The 22806-nt window shown below is 39.2% G+C and overlaps 1 protein-coding gene across 1 annotated transcript in view; it reads left to right on the top strand.

Annotated features, from left to right (window-relative positions):
• Positions 1 to 20114: 20114 nt before the first annotated feature.
• The window catches only part of MEF2C (myocyte enhancer factor 2C), a 124860-nt gene continuing 122168 nt past the window's right edge, over positions 20115 to 22806 (top strand). The window contains 2 exon segments of the mRNA XM_056513717.1: positions 20115 to 20261; positions 21445 to 21543. The gene's annotated coding sequence lies outside the window, so the exon portion shown is untranslated.

Raw genomic sequence — 22806 nt, 5'->3', positions numbered from 1 at the left:
GAGAAATTATACCCAGTGATTTTCAATGCTTCAGAGAAACCAGGCAAGGACCACCAGAAGTGTGTCCTTTCCCACCCAGTGGGTGGGGTTCAATAAAGAACAAACTCTTGGTTCTTTATCAAAAGCTGCTGAGAATTAGAAAAACAGAGAATCATAGAATCAGAGAAGGGACCTGTAAGGATCATAGAGTTGAAAACCTGGCCCTGCACAGGACACTGCAAGAATCACATCACAGGTCTGAGAGCACTGCCCAAGCACTTCATGAACTCAGGCTTGGTGCTTTTTGCCACTTCCCTGGGGATCCTGCTCCAGCTCTGGGTGAAAAACTTTTCCCTGATGTCCAACCTAAACCTCCCCCAACTCAGCTACATGTAATTTACTCAAATCCTGCCACTGGTCACAATAGTGAAGGTGTTTGTACCTGCTCCCCTTCTTTCCCTCACAAGGAAGTTGTAGACTGCTAAGGGGTCTCCCCTCATTCTCCTCTTCTCCAGGCTGAACAGATTAAATTACCTCAGCCTCTCCTCATATGGTTTCTCCTCCAGACCCTTCATCATCCTTGCAGGCCTCCTTAGGACACTCTCTAAAGGCTTTATATCTTTCTTATATTGAGGCATCCAAAACTGCACACAGGATTTGAGGTGAGGCCACAGCAATGCAAAATAAAACATGACAAACATGTCTTTTGACCAGCAGGCAATGCTGTTCCCAATGCACTCCATTAAGAAGTGTTTGAGTTTCTCCCTCAGACATGGAATCTTGTGCTATAGAGACAAAATCAGATGCCTTCTCATAAACGACCTTCATTTCACCCTTCTTTCTCTTCTGCTTCTCATATCATCCCAGAACATCAGTTAAAGACTCTAAAGGAAGCAGGAGGAGACTTTGCTTTTCTTTTTGGTTTATTATTTATTGCCCACTCTCCTCAGAGACAAGTTGTGATCTGAACCCCTCAGAAACACTCGGGTGAAGTGGGCTACCAAAGATTGATATGACATATATTGTGTCTCCATGAATGTGAAATGTTCATATCACTTCCCAGTTTCTTACCTTCACTGCTGCACTTTTGTGCTACACAAAGAGTACCACGGGCACACTAAGAGCTTTGTCAGCTCTTCATGGGCTTGAATTCTGTTCCCATTACTGCACGCACTTTTGTTCAAGACAAATCACAGAGTATTTCTCTTTCTTATCACAGGTCTACCTGAAATACCAGAAAATCATCCTGAAAATAAGCTTCACAAGCTTTCCTCGTTGTGGGTACAGCATACTGGCACAACAGGAAAAAAGTTGCCGTGTTAACAGTTTCCCAGCTTCCTGAAGCACCCTCTCTGCACGAAGCCTCAGCTATAGAGAGCCAGAGAAAATGCAGAATGAGGCACTATCCCATTGCAGGGATATGATAAAAAAATTTACTACAGTACAAACATTTTGAGCATAAAAATAATCTAAGTGGTGAAACTGCAGGTAGTCTACTGTCAAGTTAAATAAACAATGAAGCAATCCAGATACTCCATCAACAATTGTTGTTCCTCTGCTATTTAAAAGGCTACTTCCCAGTGCATTTAAGTGCTAAATGAAGATAATTCTTCAGTGAAATAAGTGTTTGTTTTTCACACATCATTTGGTAATCATCAGAGGCTTGTGTGATTCTGTGGCAATTAAATTTGCCAGAGAATCCACCCACTGCTGCAGACTGCTGCAGGATGCAGATTATAATTTTTAAAACTAAAATAGGGCTTGGTAGAAAATGAAATCTTCCAGATGCTAACTGAAAAAAAGTCTACAGTTTACTCATGTCTTTGTTGGTGAGAAGGCTGCCAGCCAAGCAGCATTGTATCCAGGTTGTGGAAAAACTTGAATGCCCTGGGCAATGGAATTATACCATGTATGGGAAGATCACCTGCAGGTATAGAAGTTTGCTGTGTAAACAGTCACTTCTTTGATGCTCTGTCCTGGGATGTGGCACCCTCTTTTCAATATTGATGACATCAAAAACAGACTCAACCAGTTTTTTCTTTCTTTTTGTCATTCAGCTGTTGTTTCTCTTAAGTTACAACTAAAAGAAATTTCCCCTGGAATCAACTTTTGCTTGGACTTATGTGCTGGGAGTTGCTGAAGTGGCTGATGCAGGCTGTCGTCTTTGTGTGTCCCAGTTCCTCACTAAGCTAACATCTTCATTTTGTTGAAAAAACTCCTTGAATCCAATGGAACAGTTCAGCAGCTGTGTCATCAACAAGTGTTTTCTCCCAATTCGTTGTTGAGGGTTGCATCCATGCTTGAAATAAGATGAACTGAGGCCTCTTTATCAAATATGTGTCCTTCCTCACTCAAAGAAAAAATTCAAACTCCCTGGAGTCTGTATGTGTGATCTATACTGTACTTCTATGAACACACCTGCAAGATGAGGACAGGTTTGCCACTTCCACTTGTAATCTCAACCTGAACTCTTTCAAAACACATCACTCCTTAGGACCACCATGAAGAGGTGAGTTAGGCAGATGCATTTGCTGAACCCTGTGTCTGCAAGCATTGATCTAGGAAAGAGAAAGGAAGCAGCTGTCAAGTCCCTGACTGTTTTGACAGGCTGTATTACTCTGATAAACAAAACCTCCACTCATGCTCCCAGACCCAGGAGCTCACTTTTAGTTCAGTCCAGGGCCTTAATTACTAGGAGCTATGTTTTAAGTGTAGTAGTCTCTGAACAGACTATTAGGCTTTGCTCTGAGTAGCTGTTTCCTGAATCAACAGACTCCTGCTTTTTCACCAGTGCCATCTTTGCACTGTTGCCTGCATGGGTTAATGAGCCATGGTGCAGCCTCATCTCAGCCCTGTTCCTGTTTGTGCTCTCAAGGTGATCCCTGGACCTGACTGATTACTTCACCCTGTGCAGATTCTCTGAACTGCTTGTGGTCATCATCTGAACCATATGACATTCCCATCAGGAAGCTGGAAGCATTAATATCCAGGCAATATTCATCCAAAATCAAATCACTGAACGACCAAGTAAAGCAATCATAACAAAGGCCTGTTTCTTCTATAGACATTGTGTCTAATTTATTTAAATTGCCTTTAATACTACCATTATCACTCCAGTTTCATGGCAGCTGATGTGGTATACATATTTGAGACAGTGATATCAGTTAATATGTTGCCTATATTATCTTGTGGCATATCATCATTCAAATCTTATCATTAATACATTTGATCAGGGTTTTTCCAAAGTAACATTTATTTAACACTTATTTAGAGGTTAAGTAAAATTCCTGACTGTCATTTATTATAATCTGATTTTGGATAATTGTTCAAATCAGCGTTTTAGAGGCATCAGTTTTGTTACAGTCTCAATGAATAGGGTACATTAATGCCAAGAAACAACAGAGGACTCAATTCTTCAAAATCCCTGGATTCCACTAGATATTTTTCTGCCTACTGCTATGGAGCACTGGGCAATGCTTGCTGTCATACTAAGAACTGGGAAGGTGGGACAAAGAGAGAAAGTCAAGGTGAGATCAGTTCCCTGCATCATTCCAAGGTGCACGAAAAAGTGTAAAGAGAGAAAGAACAACCTGTGCAGGCAGCAGGTTACTTTACCAAGACTATCCCTGAACTTCTTCCATTATTCCAAAAATCTGTAGGTTTTAGCAATCTCCATTTTACAAGTTCCTTTAACAGATATAATCTAAAATACCACTCCTTCTGTTCATTTCAAATTACTGCTAAATCATCATAGAAAATCCAGCACAAGCACATACCCCAAAATGGTAACTTTAAATTTGAACGGTTGAAATCTGACAACTTCTAAACAATGAAAATCTCAATGCAACTTGTGTATGTGGTACCAGAACCACCTCAAGTGGTAGCTTTCAAATCAGCTGCTCATATAGAATGACAGCACTAAAAAAGAAGGCAGCCCACTTACTCACTTATTAGTAAGAATCTTTTGTAGTCACCAGGACAAAAGTAAAATAAACCTCTTATCTATTGAAGAGAGTGTGTCTATAAAACTGGAGCTTTTATATGTTTGTGAGACAACAGCAGAATATGAAAAATTACTTGTGGGAAGAGAAGTTGAATCATTTTTACACAAAACTGGGAATGTTCAGTGAAACCCCTTATTTCACTGATTCTTTCCAATGTTTATTATAAATATTCCCTTTCAAATAATTAATTTGACAATACACCATATTGCTGATTTGCACTAAAATGTTTTCATTCTAAAAGCTCGTAACATTTTGAGGGTTTCAGTTTGCTTTTAGATATTCTCTATGAATCACTCCCTATCATATTTACATTTCAATTCTTGGGCAACTATACTGGCAATTACTATGTAAAAGAGTTATACAAAATAACAGATCAGTCTGTAACAAAACACACTTTGGCAGAAAAGGTCACTATTAAATTATTACTTTAAAGTAACTCATAATCAGTTATAACTGCTCTGCAGTAAACATTCCTGGGGAAGTTCTCATGTCTTTTCTCTGTTGACAGAATCCTGGAGTACATTTAAAATAATGGCATATACATAACCAAGTTCTTCAGCTGCTCACACTGCTTTCACTCCAGTGGTATAGATGCATTCACATCTATCTAAAAATTGTTTTTCATTTTTATTGTTTTAACTGTGAGAGAATCTAATAAGACAGGTTTGCTGCAAGTTAGGTATTTGTCATTTCTAGAACAAGCCTTCTTACGGCATCAGCCTGTCACGTAATAGGTGTGCACTTGTGTGTTGGGTTGATGAGGCCAGAAATGTGTATTCTATCACCATCTGTTGAAGCCAGGTGGGGCAGTGATTCCTTATCTCCGTAGCTCATATTATCTGCTAATGGGCCATCTTTAAGGCAAGGTGAAGCAATCATCTTTATCTTTTCTACAACCCATCCTCCCTCCAGGAAGATATCATCTGCTGCTGGCCCATTCAGTCCCACTGCATGACTGATAAAATTCCATCATCCCACTGGGAGATGCTCCAGCCAAGCCTTTCCTACCCAGATAAAAACTGAGATTTTGGACACCAAGGCACCTTCTTTACACTGGATTCCAGAGGAGCATTGGACTTTTCCACATCATCCCTGGACCTTCAGAGGAAACTGCACCTTCTCCAGGAGCACTGCTCCAGCTGAACCACATCTGCCCCTGCAGGAGGATGCAGCCACCATTGAATGGGACTGTGCCAACACCCTGACTGACTGACGGGTGTCAGCTTGGATTCTGACTCTGTCAGTGTTTTGGGATTGTTCTTTGTAATACTGTATTTCTCTTTTAATTTTCCTAGCAAAGAATTGTTATTCCTAATTCCCTGAGAGCTCCTTAATTTCAAAATCATAGTAATTTGTAGGGAGAGGGTTTACATTCTCCATTTCAAAGAGAAGCTTCTGCCTTTATTGGCAGATAACTGTCCTTCAAACCAGGACAACCTGGTGTGTATCTTCTTTGTGAACCTCGTGTGGCTGAGGCAGTGCCAGAGTCTTCAGAGCTGAGCAGAGGCTGCTCTGAATGAGGTGCCAAACATGGGCTCTGCAGTGCCATCCCCTCCCTTACTGCCCCTATGCTCTGCACATTGAATTACACCAGCACACTGTCTACCCAGTATTCCTGCATGTATCAGAAAGCATCTCTTCTGACTATACAGATAACTTCTTCACAGTTTCTTTTACATCTTTTAAACAAATCTGCAAGTAGTACCATTTGAGATGCTTGTACAGAAGTGCAATCAGTTGTCCCAGTATTTCAGCAGAGCCAGTAACTCACAGCAAAGTCAGACTCTTCTCTCATTCTCTCATCTATCCTTCTCCTACAGTGCTTTTAATTTTCTTTTTTTAAAAGTGGTTTTCATTTTAGGGCATAAAACTGAAAAATTAGAGAAGCATGTTCCAAAGTTTTCTTTTTCTCCCACCCTCATAGACATGCTTTTCCCAAGAAAGGTTGGGCCAAATGATCCTTGAGGTCCCTTCCAGTTTGGTATTCTGTGATTCTAGGATTACCTTTTTTCCTGCCTTCAGCTACATTTATGCCAAATCTGCACAGCATGCATATGCCTCTGCCTACAAACAGCCACAAACAGAATTATTCCAACCTAAACTCTTCCCTCTGTCTCCTTCTCTACCTCACTGCATTTACTCTTATTCTTTCATAACTTATATCCAACATTTTACTGTGCAACTTCTTTCCTAAATAAAGTTCTTAATTTCTGTGAAATGTGGCTCATCACCATTGCTAACAACCACTTAAATGGACAGACACCTCAACTTATCTGTCTTAACCCTGCCCTATATCCTTTTCTCAAAACTGTTCAGAATGGTGAAGCTAAACTCACCCTTTCCCTATCATACTTCTACTTTCTATATACCTTTCAATTTACTTTTTCTTTAGGGAAAACAATCTCAGCTCCTACTCTGCATCAGGAAAACCTACATAACATTGATCTCTCTCTCTCACTTGCCAAATGTATATTTACGTCTTTTGTCCTGTCAGAGTTTGCACAGTCATAGAGGGGAGGCCACATGCAAATTTGTAGATTTACTGCTGTATTGCACCTATTTGAGTAAATTTGTGAACAGGGAATTTCACACTCCATAATCTTGCAACTGTAACTGTGTAATTCCTTCCTGGAAAATCTCTGCTTTTACCAGTGGAAGCAGACTCCCACCCCTTTTCTAGCTCAAATTTGAGCCAATTTTGTTGTGTACAAGTTTCTCAAGCATAGCTGCTTTTCAGTCATTCAGATTTCTTTCTCAGTCCTTTTATTTGGGTATGCTTCAGGCATGGAAGGGTCAGAAAATAAGGACGTTTTTGCTATGATAACTCAAAAATAATAGAAGGTTATTTTATTCCTTGGAAAATTCCTTGTCTAAATTTTGGTCTGCTGATGGTCTACGAGAGTCTTCACATAACTCAGCTCACACTTTTTTTCACAGCAATACTACTCCTTTGCCATATTCTTTTTTTTTCCCTGGGTTTTTTTCCTACTTATTTGTATTTTATCTATAAATTCAAAAACCATTCAATGAAGCTTTATTTTTCTGAAGCAAGTCTAAGTTGATGGTGCTAGAAAATTGATCTGTGGAAAAAACTAAAATAGTAATAATAAGTTAGGCATATGATGATCTAGAGTTGTATAATATGCCCATTATCATACGGTCTGTGCAGTTTTGTCATAGCTTTTTAGCACCTGAAAAACTGAACATAGGCCAAATGTTGAATCTCTATTTTGCGTGATGGAGAAGGGAGACAGATTTTATCTGCAATATGCTCAGGCTGACTTTCTAGCATTTTGGAAGTGATTCTTTAACAAATGCTAAGGAAAAAAAAAAAAAAAAAAAAAAAAAAAGACATATTGGATTAAAAAGCTAAAAATCATAAAGCTGAGAAAATATTACTTAGATGAAGATTTATGTGCCCAAGAGATACTACTACAAATTTTCCTCATTCCTTTCTCTCCTCAGGATCTGTGGCTAGGAAGAGTCAACAGGCCAAATTTTGGTTCCACCATTTCAAAACAGCAGAGTCTATCCCATCTTTCACTGTATTTTGCAATGCACCTGAGCACTCCTTCAAGTGTGTAGATGATTTTTATTTTTTTTTCAGGGTGATAAGATCAGAGCTTCCTAATCAACCTCAGGCTGAACACACAGAGGACAGAGCTGGGATTAGGTTCTCTTTCTACTACCCCATTCAGTACCCCAGTAACCTTGACCTTGTAACATGGCCAGGGACATGATGAAAGGGAAATGAAAAAATTGCCATGTGTGCTGCTTCCTTCTCTGGAGGCTGAAAGTTTCACCTCTCTGATATGCTTAGTTGGCTCAGAGTAAAAGTTCCTGAGAGCAATCACTATCCTAGGTCTCATGTGGCAATCTGCAGAGCAAACAGGCCAGCCCACAGCCAGATTACTCACTGAGGCTTTCACGGGGGATAGGCAGCTTCAGCTTGCCTACGCTATGATCATACTTCTTAAATAAAATGATTACACATTTGTAAACAGATATCCATAAATAAAGGTATAAATATGGTACAGAGAATCTGGCGTGTAAAAAGGTAACAATTTTTATCACATAGCAAAGTTTTATAGGATTTCTACACGAATACTGTTCCAGCCTAATCATCTCCTAAATCACGGAGAAATCATTTGTGCCGTCTGCACTCATCAGGGACTGTGCTGTAGACACAACGTGGCAAATAAAAACTGTAAGAGTGGTAAATGAAAATAATATGCAAGGATATATACTTAGCAAACCAAGGCTCTAAACCAGAAGGATTTCAGTGGGAAGTACTGGATCTTTACAGAAAGAAATGTGTATTTATGATGGCAGTTGTAATTAAAAAGGTATTTTATTATTTCAGCCTGGCTCAGGTGAAGAAAATGCTTTTTAAAAACAAAATTAAGACAGCATTTTTAAAAAATACATAGAGGATGTTAACTAATGGATAGCAATAACTCATTTTCCTGTATTTTAAATCAAAGTACATTAAAGGCGTGCAACAGTTGTACCAATTAATAGGTGGAATTACAAGAGAGTTTTGAATTTGAGCCAAGGCAATATTGAAATAACTGCATTTGATCTGTAAAGGACCTTCTTCAGAATGATGGTTTTGAGAATAAATGTAGTTCATGCCAATGTTTCTTTTTCTGCATGAAAATATAGAGACATAAAATCCCTTATTTCTCTATTGGTTTGATATTTTAACTAAGTAGTGCGGCAGACACATTTTAAAAGAAAAATTATTATTTTGCTTTCCAGTCATTTCTGTGTAAAAGCTCAGAATAAGCTCCTTTATTTTCATTCTTTTGGTTCAATTTCAAGACAATTGTTAAGCTCTCAACTTCTGTGACCTACTACATGGTGACATGAGTGGGTATGCTGTTGCCAAGAGAAAATAGTCTGATTTCTTATTAATTTTTCCTATTCCTTTTTCAGAAATACAGAAAACCAGACTATTTTAATGCAATGAGAACAGTGATTAAGTCTGATGGTAATGTGAACTATGATCATTGTTTTTCAAACAGTAAAGGATAATGCAAAGCTTCAGAATTTCCATTCATTAGGACTTTTAGAACATTAATTTTAATCTAAGAATAGAGCAGATAGGAGGCTTGAAATGGAACACTTGATTTTATCAAACATTATGAAAGTACAAGATCTTTATTATGACAGATACAAACCTCAAGAACCAAGCTTCTACATAGAAAAATAACAAAAACACTTACTTATTCGGTACTCAGCTCTTGAACCCTGAATAAGCGAAGTACATATTGAAAGAGAGGTACTTAAAATGTTTCCATGGATACAAGATGATGCCAATAAGGTCCATGTTCCTATTTGAAAGGGTGCCCCTGCAGAGACATACAGCTTGGTGAGTGGTTGTTTATACAAGTAAATAAATAGGAACCTTGTTTATCTTACAAAGAGCTCCTGATCCACAATTTTTGTCTCATTTGTTAGAAAGGAACACTTTGCTCCTTCTAAATAGCATATTAGAGCAAAGTAGACACTATTGAATTTTTTTCTTTAAAGCCACTCGAATTTATGTCCTAGTTTTCAAGTGGAAAATGGAGTATCTAGGTATGCTGCTACCAGTCCTGGTACCTATGTTGGTGACTCTTTTTTTAACTCTGTGAGAAGAGGCACCAGTGCAAATTACACTCTTTTCTCTTAATTACCAGAAGCCATCTCCAGGAAGGAAAAAGGGAAAAAGCAAGGGTCAGGTATGAACTATAAATACCTTATTATGAATAAATTATAAATATCCAAAAAGGACAAGCATAACAAGTTTTGATCACTTCCTTCAAAGAGCCTCCATTTACTTTAGGTCCCATTTTAAAAGTGGCTGATTCCTAGACTATGACAGCATAAGTGCTACAAACATGTGATTTTGAAATTCAGACTCTCAATTCTGCACTCTTTTTAATTTTGGGAATGAGATTAATACCTTCTATGTGATATGTTTTAGTTTTCTAATGCTTATTTGGATAAAAAGCACAATGAGTTATGGAAGAGAAAGACAATCAAGTTTAACAGCACAATTTAATAACCTGAATTGAAATTTCTGTGTGCTGTGTCCCTATTTTAAATAGTTTTCTTCCAGCCACAGTTAAGAGAACACAGCCTCATCTTCTTTATAGACTCTTCTTGGAATAATGTAATTTTAACATCTTTTAAAGGAGGAAACTTTTTTGCCATACATGAGCCTCTTGGTCTTCCTTCCTCTTGAAGAAATCATTCCTGGATACTGGGTAACACGACCGAGTAGATATTTTCCATTTGAACTTGCAGAGTACTTTTGAAGGGGGATGGCAACGCTCTGTTCGTTTGCCAGCACTGACAAAGGTCTGCTTGTCAGTGATACCTTTTACAGCTAAATTTACTCGGGAGTGACAGAAGCAGGTGCACCTTGGCCTGCCAGACACTTGTGCACGCACATCATGCAGCCTACAGGTCAACATCCAAAGGAGAAAAAGCCTGGGTCTGCAGAGCAGAGGCTGAGTGAGGCAAACACAGCCCAAACTGGGGGGCTTCTCTTCAAAGCCAGCTGGTCTGGCTTTATTCTACAGGAATTTTTTTACCTGATTTTTTTGATCAACCAAGCCCTCAGCAGGTGCTGAAGGGTACAACTTCCTGGAGAAGCAGAAGAAGGGCGCTGGTGAGTTTTAATAAAAAAAAAAAATATTAAATAATTATTCTTATATCTTTGGAATGTTCTGCTTGCCACAGCACTGGGTGATTTCAGCTCCAGGCTCATGGTTACTCTCACAAAGCTTTCATGGAGACAAAGCAGATAGGCCTTGTAGCATGCTTTGCATTTAACTTGGTACAGTGCTTGATTTTAGCTTCTGTTGCCAAGAAAAGTTTCTTTAAACTGGATACTTATATTCACTTTCTTTCAAACTGTTTCTGTGATTCTGAATGGGAAAAACATAGAGGATTGCATGAAGAACAGCAGAAGCTAGACAGTGCTGGCTGAGAGTGTACTCTGTGCTCTCCATCTGCCTCCTTTAAAATAAATGAGTTATCCTGGTAATTTCCAAATACATCAAAAGGATTTGTTGTCTGTAGACTGCTCAGTATTTGGAGCTTCAGCAGTCATTCTGAGGCTCAGAAATTCCTTCTGAACCTCAACTAAGTTTCCTTTGCAATAAATGAGTGAAATTAACTCTGTTTAGAGCATTTTACAAGACAATCAAAGGTTTATCACACAAATGCACTGCCTTATACTAAAGTGAAATGTAAATTGTAAACTACAGGCTTTATGAGAGCACTGCTTGACATGGTGCTTTTTAAAGATATCATGAATTTACACATTCTGTTGTTTTACAACTACAAATTATGCCTGCGTGTGTATTCTTTAATTCGCATAAGAACTGGGAAACTAGATGATGGGGGGGGGAGATCTTTTTTTCCTAGAATAATAGGATTTCAATTAATTTGAAAATGCAGAAAAATGTGACCACATGTTAAAATAAATATTTTTGAGAGGAGACATTTTTTATTATTATTTCTATTTCAAGAACTCATTCTTTTAACTGTGTTTCACAGTATTCATTACAAATTGTTGTGTTAAATTGAAAACATTTATTTGAGTAAACAGACAGAAAACTTAACCATATGAATCTTTCTCAGTAAATAGATTCCATAGTCACAAGTCACTGCACAGCATAGAAGACACTAATGGGGGAGAAAAAGGAATCATACGTCAACATACTGTTAGACTATTTCTGTAGCAGGTCTTCCCCACATATCAAAATAAATTATATATCAGCAATGAGCAGTCTAAGGTTAGTCTGAATAATAATACCTTAACACTAATGCCCTTTTAAACATCCCTGATCTTTGATTTTGTTTCTGCGAGGCTGCTTGGTCTGGGACCCGTGAAGCTGACAGGGAAGTCCTACCTCAGCAGAGCCAGATCAGCACAGTTGTCATCCATTTTCCTCATTTTCATAGACAGGAAAATGGAGAAGAGATTATTTCTGTTTCTGGAATGTGCTGTGTAAAAATGATCACAATTTTTGTTTGCTGCGAAGATATTCTACTGTATGTGTGAATAAAAGGTCAACATGATAAAGCATTAGTAGTCAAAGTGTAAGCATCTAAATATGAAAATACATTTTCTGATCAAGTATGAAATCTAGAACAAACAAAACCTCCAAAACTGGAGCTGCTTTTAAAATGGGCAATGCCTGTAAAACTCTACTGTTTTGCAGATAATGTGTAATGTAAGGAAACCAAATCCCCTTGGTTATAAAAATCAAGCACTGTAAAATATGGAGTCAATAAATAGTAATGGCAATTCCTGAAGCTAGCTAGACAGAGCACATGACACAAAACAAGAAAAAACACGCAGCCTGTAGTTGAGAGCCTTTAGTTCTGTTCACTCTAAGTTCATCAGCATTTTACTGTATTGATTTTAAAGGCTTAAAAACAGTAAATGTGACAAACTCCTGCATAATTGCATGAAACTCCAGGTAATTTACTCTATATTTCACTGCACTGAGGGGAAAAGTATTTTGTGAAATTAAAGTTAAGATGCTTTCCTTTTCTATGAAAAGATTCTCTAATGTTTCAAAATTAAGAGATTACTCACTAGATAATTTAGATCACGAAATTTAAATGAGTGCCCTTAATAGGTCTTTCTGGTTCCTATTTTTGTCATCAACAGTCTTCAGCATATTAAATGAAATTCTGAAATATTTCTGTTATTAATGAAATACTGAGAGATTAAGAAACAGGAAAACATAATATAATGCACTGAAACTTTATAATTTCAGCTAGATAGAGAATCACCCCTAAAATGTCTGGTACATTCTTTTATTTTGGTACCAACTATTCCCAATTAAGCAAGAGCTCTGTGGCTGGTTTTGTGAACTATGGCAATTAATTCTACAACTTCCTCCTTTTTTTTTTTTTTTTTAATTAATTTGAAAATCTACAGTGTATCATCTCAGCTTTCAAACGCATTAGTCTTTTCCAGCAAAACCAAGTTTTAGCAAAAGGAGAACACCTATGTTAGTTTTGCTATAGTGCATGTAAACAAAAAAATAGGATTTAACCACAAAGCTTCAGTAAAAATCTCAATTTAGGAGATTCACAATCCAGATTGTGTTGTTGTTAATCCAAATTTTTTCATATACTGTTACATGGTATTTTAAAAGAATCTTATAACTTTATACTTTTCACTTACACTGGATAAAATGGACACTTTCCACTGAGAGCAATGAACTTGCACATAAAAGTTGCATATAAGAAGATGAGATGTGTGATAAAAAATCAACCATGGAATAGAATGAATAGCCGTAATTACATATATACAAGAGTACTTTAAACATGAAAAATTACCAGTTTATGTTTGAATTATAAAATGTATGCGCATTTATATAGAAAAATATTTTTACATATATATAAAGTGTATATAAAGTGTGTGTATGTAAAAACAGATATAGTAATGTATATAAAGACTTTAAATTTATATTTTCCCATTGGTACAGTGGGCAAAATCTTATCCTAAAAAAGGCATATAACTTTTTTCTTGGGCTTTCATTAATTAATGCTATTTGTTCAGAAATTATCTGGTTATTGGTCTGAGACACTCACCATGGAAATGAAAGGATCTGGCTACCATTAGGAGTAGTGAACTCTCCTCTTTGCTAGTAACTAGGGAGCCACTTGGAGACTTGCCTGAGCTGCTCTGGTGGCTGCAGATGGACGGCTTTGCAGCTGCTCCCCACCCCTGCACTCCACTGTGCCCCATTCCCACACACACCCCTCTCCATGACTGCTTGGAGCTCCACCCTCCTGTCTCATTTCAAAAATGTTGATGCATCCTACATGGACCATAAACTAGGGAACAGGGACAGGTCTCAAAGTATGCCCCTCGTCACAGTGTACAGGTACATGAACAGGAGTTGTCTCCTACAATTAAAGTACTGACAATTTGTTGCATAGTCAAATATGGGTTTGTCCCTTTGAAAGCAACTAAGCATTAGGAGACAAGCTCTGAAAGCACCACTTAAGAAATCTTCATTAAAGACAAAGAGCTTTCTATGGATAGCTCTGAAGACACTGGATCCTAAAACAAGTTCAATAAACACAGCTTGCAATGAATAAACATCTAGATTTAAGCTAACATACACAAGTTCACTGGTAGCATGTACTATAACTGCACAGGAAAAATAATTTTTAAAAAAAGTAATAAAATAATATAATGAATAAACCAACAAAACCAGCTTTGTTCATAAATAGAGCTATATAGCATTACTAGTTCTGCATGTGTACTTATAGCATATGAAGTGTAATCTGATGTTAATGTAGCTGATGTAGTGTATCCTGAAACATCTGTCAGGGCAAAAAAATTTAAAAGCTGAACAGTATGATACCAGCATGCTAAGGATTAGTCCTACAAAACAAACTTTTCTGTTTATGGGTCACTACATTTTATCTTGTGGTTTGGCCTTTTTTCACAAAAAAGCTCTCCCCCAGTAATCATAATTTCTCTCTGATTTATTTTATTATTATAACAATAACAATACAGAAGTATGCAAAATGGGTGCTTCCTATAGCTTTTGCAATAGATTCCAGCAGCATTCATTATTTTCCTTTACTTTTTAAAGTATGACTATATTCAAGTACCCTTTTCCCTAATATCTCCTGAATTTAAAATTACTGTAGAAAGAATGGTAATAAAAAAATTATTATTGTGTGCAATAGTTACAGAAGTAACACAGAGAAAAACAGAAGAGACTGGGAATAGAAGAAACTTGTATATCAGGAGATTGCTCCTATCCTCACAAAAACACATCTGTCCATTTAATTATGTGTCTTTGCACTAAATCAATTCATTAGCTATTTAATACTCCACCTCAGTCTCACTGAAATGAGATCTAGGCTTGTGTTCTTCCACAGAAATACAAGGGAACTGGTTTCCCCTTAGGGCAAAGAAGCACTTGGTTCCTTTGTTCCTGGGAGAAGGCACTTTAAATAGCTTCCAAACTGCTAGGTTTAATCTGCAGAAAGGATGTGGGAACTCCTCATTGAATCTCAGTTTAATCCAAGAATCCTTAACTTGTCCATTCCCACTAGCAACAGTTCTCTTGTGTTATTTCTGCCCATGTTCCTATTGTCTTATCTTTCCCTACATGAATATGTGGACTACAAAAAAACCCTTCTGTCTCATTTAGGAGCTGGAAAATTTTCTAAACCCCTTCCAAACCTGTACCTATTCCCTTGCTCTTGCCCCTTTAGCTGAGAAACAGCAAGGAGAACAATTCAGCCACATCCAGAGATAAAGACATTTTACTGCACCAAACTTCCAACTGCTGTAGATTTAAAACATAAATGCAAATGTGAAAGTCACCCTAACATATTTATCTGTTACTGTAAGTTTAAAACTAAAAAGGCTATTAATATATCAGATCAGTTCTGGAAGTTTCAATATATATTTGAATTAATTGATTTTTTTTTACAAAAAAAGAAAACCCTGAAGTTGTCTCTATGATTTTCAGTTGCCTGACAAAAATAATAATTTCCAATTGAAGGAACTTCAATTTAGTAATCAGATTTCTTCTCCTTCAACCGTATTAGGGTACCTATCTGTAAAGTCATTGATGAAATCAAATCTTGCTGGTCTGATTGATGCAGACTTGCAAGAACATAAAGACCAGAAATGGGAACTTAAATCTGTGCATCATACAGAAGCTGTACAAAGATCAAACTAGATCATGTGGCAGTAACGGCAATTTCAGATGAAATACATCCAAACCCAAGTACATATCCAAGCATGACCCGAGGCTTAGTTTCCTTTTAACATGAATCATATCAACTTTTAAAAGTACTTTCATGGGAAGAGTTAAAACCCCACAGCAGGATGCTCATGGAAGGTGTAACTAGATTAACAGCAGTGGCATAATCAAATCTAAAAGCTGACCCAACAATGGTGCAATTACATTTATGGTCACAGAAATGAGTTCTTCACTTACCAAAAAGTGCTGTCAACTTTCAAAAGGCCTCTTTAAATCATCTAATAAAATTTTGTATTAATTATTGTTTTTACAACAGCATTAGTAATACAGCAGCACTTAGAAGTATTTATAGATCAACACTTGTGTTTGGAGCTGTTCAAACACAAAACAAAAACATGAATTTAGCACTTAAAGGTTCAAAAACACCTAAACTCAGTGGATTTTGTCAAAATGTCCACAGAATAACTTGTTAGTTTTGGCATCTGCATGCAAGAGTACCTGTATAAAAAAGTCTGAGAGGTACACCTTCATAGCCAGATTCCATATGCTAATCTATCACTATTATATTGTATATTCAATTTATGGTGTAAATATCTCTGTTAGAACAGGTTGGATCATTGACCATTAAAATTTGTGCATCATTTACTCCAAATTTGATTCCAGGAAGTGGTATTAAATCTGAAATAGATGCAAATTGTCAGAAGAAGAGCAAAAAGCTGATTGCTTATCTGAAATATAGCTCAAAGTCTAACCTGGAAAACTCCTGAATATTATTTTTAAGGAAAAAAAACAGAATTTTGAATACTCTAAGAGATGCCTTTCATGCATGACATTGGAATAAAGCCAGAATGGGAAACCATAGTGCCTTTCAGCAACAGGACATGAAGTTGACCAACCTTTTTTTCTCTTTAGAAAATGTTTGATTCTGAATTTTGTTTGAATTGTGGCTAGTGGTTCATCCAAAACAAAACTCCACATTGCTTGGCCCTCAAAATTACCATGAATTTCATTGTCTACACAGATGGAGATGCTGATCTAATTTGCAGCAGCTGCAGAATACTTTATTAAGCCTTTTCTGGCCATTTATGGCTGTCTGCTTCTGTATCACACCACCACTCAATGCAAGATAGACAAAAGCTTGAGTGTCACACAATTAGCAAGGGGGTGCAATCATTTTTCGGTTTGGGTTGTGCATTTCTTGTAAAAATATCTGAAAATCTCACAATACCTTAGTTAGACGATTCCATTTCTGGAAAAGAGAAGCAGCATGCATCCTAAAAAATTCCTTTCCTAGTTCCCTCCTGACTTTTCCCAAAACAAAAGTGAATCACAGAGAGATTCTCCTTATTCAATGGCAGGCAAACACATGGACAAAGAAATGTGGTAGCTAATTCTGAAACAACTTATGAAAGCCTTTCCCCTTAGAGATAAGCAGAAGGAACTGTCCTAACAGGAACTACTTTAGAAATACGCAGCTAATGGTACAGAGGTTTAAGACTTCTAAAGCTGCATAAATTAACTATGAAATACAAAGTCATCTTCTTCTGCATCAATTGTAGAAGCTGTGAGAGACAATTCTTCTATACTAGCAATCAAGTTGAAGAGTAAAGATACTGTATTTCTTGGGCTGGTTAATAATCTAGATAAATTTTAATCACAGATGTATTAGACCATACAAAAAATTGCACTTCCAGCAAATGCTTTGCTTTCGAAAAAAAATTCTGATGCTTCTGCATATGAGGATGCAGAATTATTCAGATTGATGAACACCAGTCTGTGAAAATGACAGCATTTCCAAAATTATTCTTCAAATACATTCCTGTACTTAAACCCTATTAAGATGGGGAATTGATTCCAAAATTCCACTTCAAGCTCATATTTGATCTATTTTTGTATTTTTGAATAGGAAAAAAAAAAAAAAAAGAAAGAAAGAAAGAAAAAAAAAGCCCATTTTAGCTTGAAATTTTACCTAATTAACTTTATGTCAGAAGAGACTGGAGAAGGGATGTAGAATTGAAACTAGCTACTAAGATTTCAGTTTGTCTGAGACTAAAGTTTTGCTTGCCAGTTTCTTACTAGCACTGAAAAACTTCAAAACTCTCGCTGTGTCTTTCAGGCAAGTCTAGGCTCACATTTTTGGAGTTCTTAAACCTCAGCAAGGGAGAGGTTAATAGGTTAAATTCTTCCTCTATTTGCCCTTAAATAAGATCATGGGCTACAAAAATTATACTCCCAAGATGCATATGTGTAAGTATGAACTGTACATTTGGTGGAACGCTGTCGTACCGTGATAAGTACATTTGAATGACTTAAGGAGCGAAGTGGCTGGCACAGGAGCTGGTGTTGGAGCATTCCCAAAGATTAATTTTGAGGGAGAAGTTGGATGTGGGTGGCCAGTGACATAGGGCTGGGCTTCTGTTTTAGTGCTTCTCACCCCACCAGACTACTGGATTTCAACAGACTTCAGGAGACTTTGAACACACCACATAAGCTCCGTAGCATCCATGTTCCACACCAAGCAGGAGACTGGAGAATTTTATAGCTATTAGTTTCCTTTGTATGGCATTTCAATCTCATTTTGAAGAAAAATAAAAAAGATACGTAGCTTAAGAATTATTTATCTCTAAAATGCTTATGTGGCAAGAGTGGTTAGAACTAGACATAGGTTTAATCCTAATATCAGTCTGTGTTGTCATTCACAAAGTGAAAAATACTATTTTTACGCTCTTTAGGACGAATTTAGTAATGTCTAAGCTTTGAAAGAAAATGTATTTGTCTATGAAGAAGTTATCTCCTATCTCAAGTGTGAAAACAGTTTTTAAAAAATTACAACTAAAAACATCTTGGATAAAAAAAAATCTTTTGGCAGATGTTTATGAGGTATTTAAAGGACAAGAGCAACTTGCAAACTACAGTTTCAGAGACTGCCTTTGGTAACAATGAAACACTTCAGATTACTGGAAGAGCATCAATTTAGCCAAACAAACAAACACCCTTTTCATCGTTGACTTAACTTTCCCCCTCTAGAATCAATCTCTTTCCTGCAAAGACCCCTGAAAATATCAGCTGGGGAACATGAAAAAAAATCTTTATATATATGTATTAAAATAATAATAATAATAAAAAGGCGGTGGGGGGTGGGGAGAGGAGAAGTGGTGACTTGAAAAAAGCGTCTTTCCAAAAGGCTGGAAAGAGATAATGCCCAGTATTTATTAGTCGAGCTCTCCGGCTAACCTCGCTCACCCCACGGCTTCAACACCAGCCTGCTGGACACCGATCTGTGCCTTTCCCAGGGACATTGCCATGTGCTGCCGGAGCTTCCTGAGCCCGGCCCGGGTGTTGGGCCGCTCCAGCCCTCTCTGAACCCCCAGGGCCCTGAGCCCCCATCCCTGAACCCCCGGGGCCCTGAGCCCCCATCCCTGAACCCCCGGGGCCCTGAGCCCCCATCCCTGAACCCTCGATGATCCGACCCCCATCCCTGAACCCCCGGGGCCCTGAGCCCCCATCCCTGAACCCCCATCCCTAAACCCCCAGGGCTCCAAGCCCCCATCCCTTAACCCCCAGGGCCTTGAGCCCCCATCCCTGAACCCCCGGGGCTCCGAGCCCCCATCCCTGAACCCCCAGGGCTCCGATCCCCCATCCCTGAACCCCCGGGGCCCTGAGCCCCCATCCCTGAACCCCCGGGGCCCTGAGCCCCCATCCCTGAACCCTCGATGATCCGAGCCCCCATCCCTGAACCCCCGAGGCCCTGAGCCCCCATCCCTGAACCCCCATCCCTAAACCCCCAGGGCTCCAAGCCCCCATCCCTTAACCCCCGGGGCCCTGAGCCCCCATCCCTGAACCCCCGGGGCCCTGAGCCCCCATCCCTGAACCCCCAGGGCTCCGATCCCCCATCCCTGAACCCCCGGGGCCCTGAGCCCCCATCCCTGAACCCCCGGGGCCCTGAGCCCCCATCCCTGAACCCCCAGGGCTCCGATCCCCCATCCCCTGCCCTCCCACCCCAGCCTGGTCCTGGGCGGGCCGCATTGGCAACCGGGCACCCAGCGCTCTGCTTCGGCCTCCCACAGCGGCGACACCCACTCGCTCCGAAGGTCTGAGCCGTGGGCAAAGGCTCTGAACGGGCTGCGGTGAGGGCAGCACTGCCGGGGGATGCGGGACGGCGTTCTGCTTTCAGCCCCCTCAGAGGCGGCCTTTGGCCGGGCCTTCCCCACCCTGCGCTCTTCCCGGCCTGTCCCACACAGCCGCGGCTGCAGCAGAGCAGCCACCGCTCCCCTGCCGGGCCCACCCTCTCTGCCGTCAGCCCGGCCGGCCCCCACCGCCTTCCCGGCGGGATGGGACCGGGAAAGGCGGCGGCGACACCCGGAGCCCCCGGCACTCGCTGCCCCGCCCGGCGCCGCCAGAGCCGGGCACCGCTGTCCTGAGCACCACCCTGCTCCTGTCGTGGCTCCCCGCACCCTGAGGGACGCCCCAGCACGCAGAAATAATGAGTCAATAATGAGTCTAATTTATTAATTGGAAGCCCGAGGTAATCGTGTGTAGGAGCTGGTGGTAGGAGGGTGCTCTCTGTGTTCTGGTCTTGAAGTTTGCGGTTTATTGCATCGGGCGTGGGTGAAAAGGGCTCAGCTGGGAGCTGCCAGGCACAGCTCAAAGCAGGCCCAGAGGAGTAAGATAACAAAGGGGGTAAAGCAAGGGTGAGGGGTGCAGGGACAAGAGCAAGGGAGCGAGAGGGTGTCCGAGAGTGTAAGAGCAAGAGAGCAAGAGGGAGTGGTCTCCTTCTACGAAGTCTTAAATCTCCTTCTATGTTGGATATTCTACACTTTCACTTACCAGTCTAGTACAAGATATAAATTCTCTGTCATTTACATACAACCTATAGCAATTGCTACATTGCCATGTTTTACTACTTTCTTATCTCTAAACCTTATCTGGGACCCTCCTGTCATGCCAGGAGAGGGACTCTGCTGGCTCTTCGGTATTTGCAGCGACTGGCATTATCTTAACAAAGGGAGAAGACCTTCAGACATCCATATTGCTGCTTTCATTTCTATCTCACCTACAGTTTCTATGTTCTTAGCACCTTTGCTAGGCAGTCATATTTATAGGGCATTCCTCCCCAACAATTGTGTGTGCAGGTGTGAGGGATTGGGGCGCAGGGCAGAAAGGTCCAAGTGGTTCCAGTTGGGACACCCTCTCCACAACTACAGGTGCAGAGAAAAACAAATACTTGGGGTGAAAATAAGTTCTGTTGGTGCTACCTGATGTTGCCTTCCTCAAAGCAGACCCAAGGAGATGCATGTCTGGTGTTGGCTCCACACGTACCTGCCCTTGATAGAAGGAAAAAAAATAATATGCAGAGCTTTGCCACTTTGTAATTCACCCTGGCATTTTAAACAGGCATTTATTAAAAAATGAGACGGCTGTGTTTTCCAAAATGCATGTCAAAGCATAAATACCTGCTGGAGGATAAGTACAGCATGAGATCAATAGTTTTGTAATTTTACTGATAGTGTAGCACTGCTAAGGTAGGATTTAGATGGAGCTTATAACAGCTTCTGAAAACGTCAAACTACTTACAAGTAAGATAGGCCTAAGTGCATATCAGCAAAGATCCATATTCTTTTTATAGAAATTACTTCATTTATCTCCTAAAATATATTGAAGGTTTGCATTTTAATAATATGCTACTTTTGTGCTTTTAAACATCCAAGGTGCCGAACAAGAATTGTAAACTGTGAAGTAACTACCATGGAAAAGATTAAGTAAAGCATTGGAGGCGGATGATTTTGACAATAAAGAGGGTGTATGTGGTGAGTGTTTAATATTTTTTACATTTAATATCACCAAGTACTGTTTATTATTTTTAGATTTTTGTTCAAAGCAAAACCTGGAGAGCAAAACTCTGTTTTATATACTTACAGGGACACCTGTGACAAAGGCTTTCTGTAATCATTGTGTGATGTGTGTGGTGATAACACCATTTTAGTAATGGCATGCCATTTAATTTAAAGTTAATATGTCAGCTGTGCATACCTTGCAGATATATTTTTTTTAAATTAAACGATTTTGCAAAGAATTGTGTATATGTCATCTCATTGCAGTGGTTTACAAAGCAATTAATTTGTGCTTCCAAAATACAACCCTCTTATCTTTGAAATTGTCTGAGTTTATATCTTTTTGTTCATTATAAAAGCATATGGTTTGAGGGAATATTTTGAATGAATGAAGAACAAATAGAGTACTGTTGAATAATCTTGTGGGGTAGATTAATCTATAGCCTCGATTTCTCTCAGGGTGGGTTGCTTTGGCAACCGCCCTAGCTCACTCTAAAATAATTTCATAAAGCTCTCTTCAAGAGCTGCACCCAGCGTGGGCCAAGTTTAAAAGCAGCCAGACATGGGAAGAAGAGTTATACTGTGTTGCTCTTGCAAATAGGGAGGTGGTGAAAGAAAGCGAGGTGTAGAGTGGAATGGGTTTGAGCAGAATTTTAGACAGAAAATAGAAACCAAGCTAGCCCAGGGTTAAGATGCAAAGGAGGTGGATCATTTCATAGTAACCTCACTGCTTTCAGTTTAAACATTAAAGGATGTAAGTTGGCAATCTCATTTCTCCTAAGGGAAAAATATGTTCTGCATCCACAAAAGAACAAAAATGGACTTTGATAATCATCTTCAATGGAAATATTACCTTGAGGTAATCATACTTGTAATGGAAAGAGATACTTGGATACATTCTTTAATAAACCTTTGGAGATCTTATTGTATAATTATTACATTTTGACTGATGGCTCATAGTTTAAGACACTGCACGCCTCAAGTGGTAGATTTGGTGGGGCAGAAATTGTCAGCAGACCTGTACATGGACTGGGGGCAGCAGAAAAGCATAGATTTGAGTCCTGTGCCAGAAATTTGAAAAGGGTGCACTTGCAGAGATTCAGTACATGTACAGACATCAGAACAAAGGAGTTTTACTGTTTGAAATTCTTTCAGATTTTTAGTTGAAATCTAAAGAAAGGAAAACAAAAACACCCAAACAATATAAAATATGCTGCATAAATTTGTGTCTAACCCTGA

Source organism: Oenanthe melanoleuca, chromosome Z (assembly GCF_029582105.1).
Source record: "Oenanthe melanoleuca isolate GR-GAL-2019-014 chromosome Z, OMel1.0, whole genome shotgun sequence".
In the NCBI taxonomy this organism is placed as follows: Eukaryota; Metazoa; Chordata; class Aves; order Passeriformes; family Muscicapidae; genus Oenanthe; species Oenanthe melanoleuca.
The sequence above is the reverse complement of the archived record's forward strand: the minus strand, read 5'-3'. Positions and strand labels throughout refer to the sequence as shown.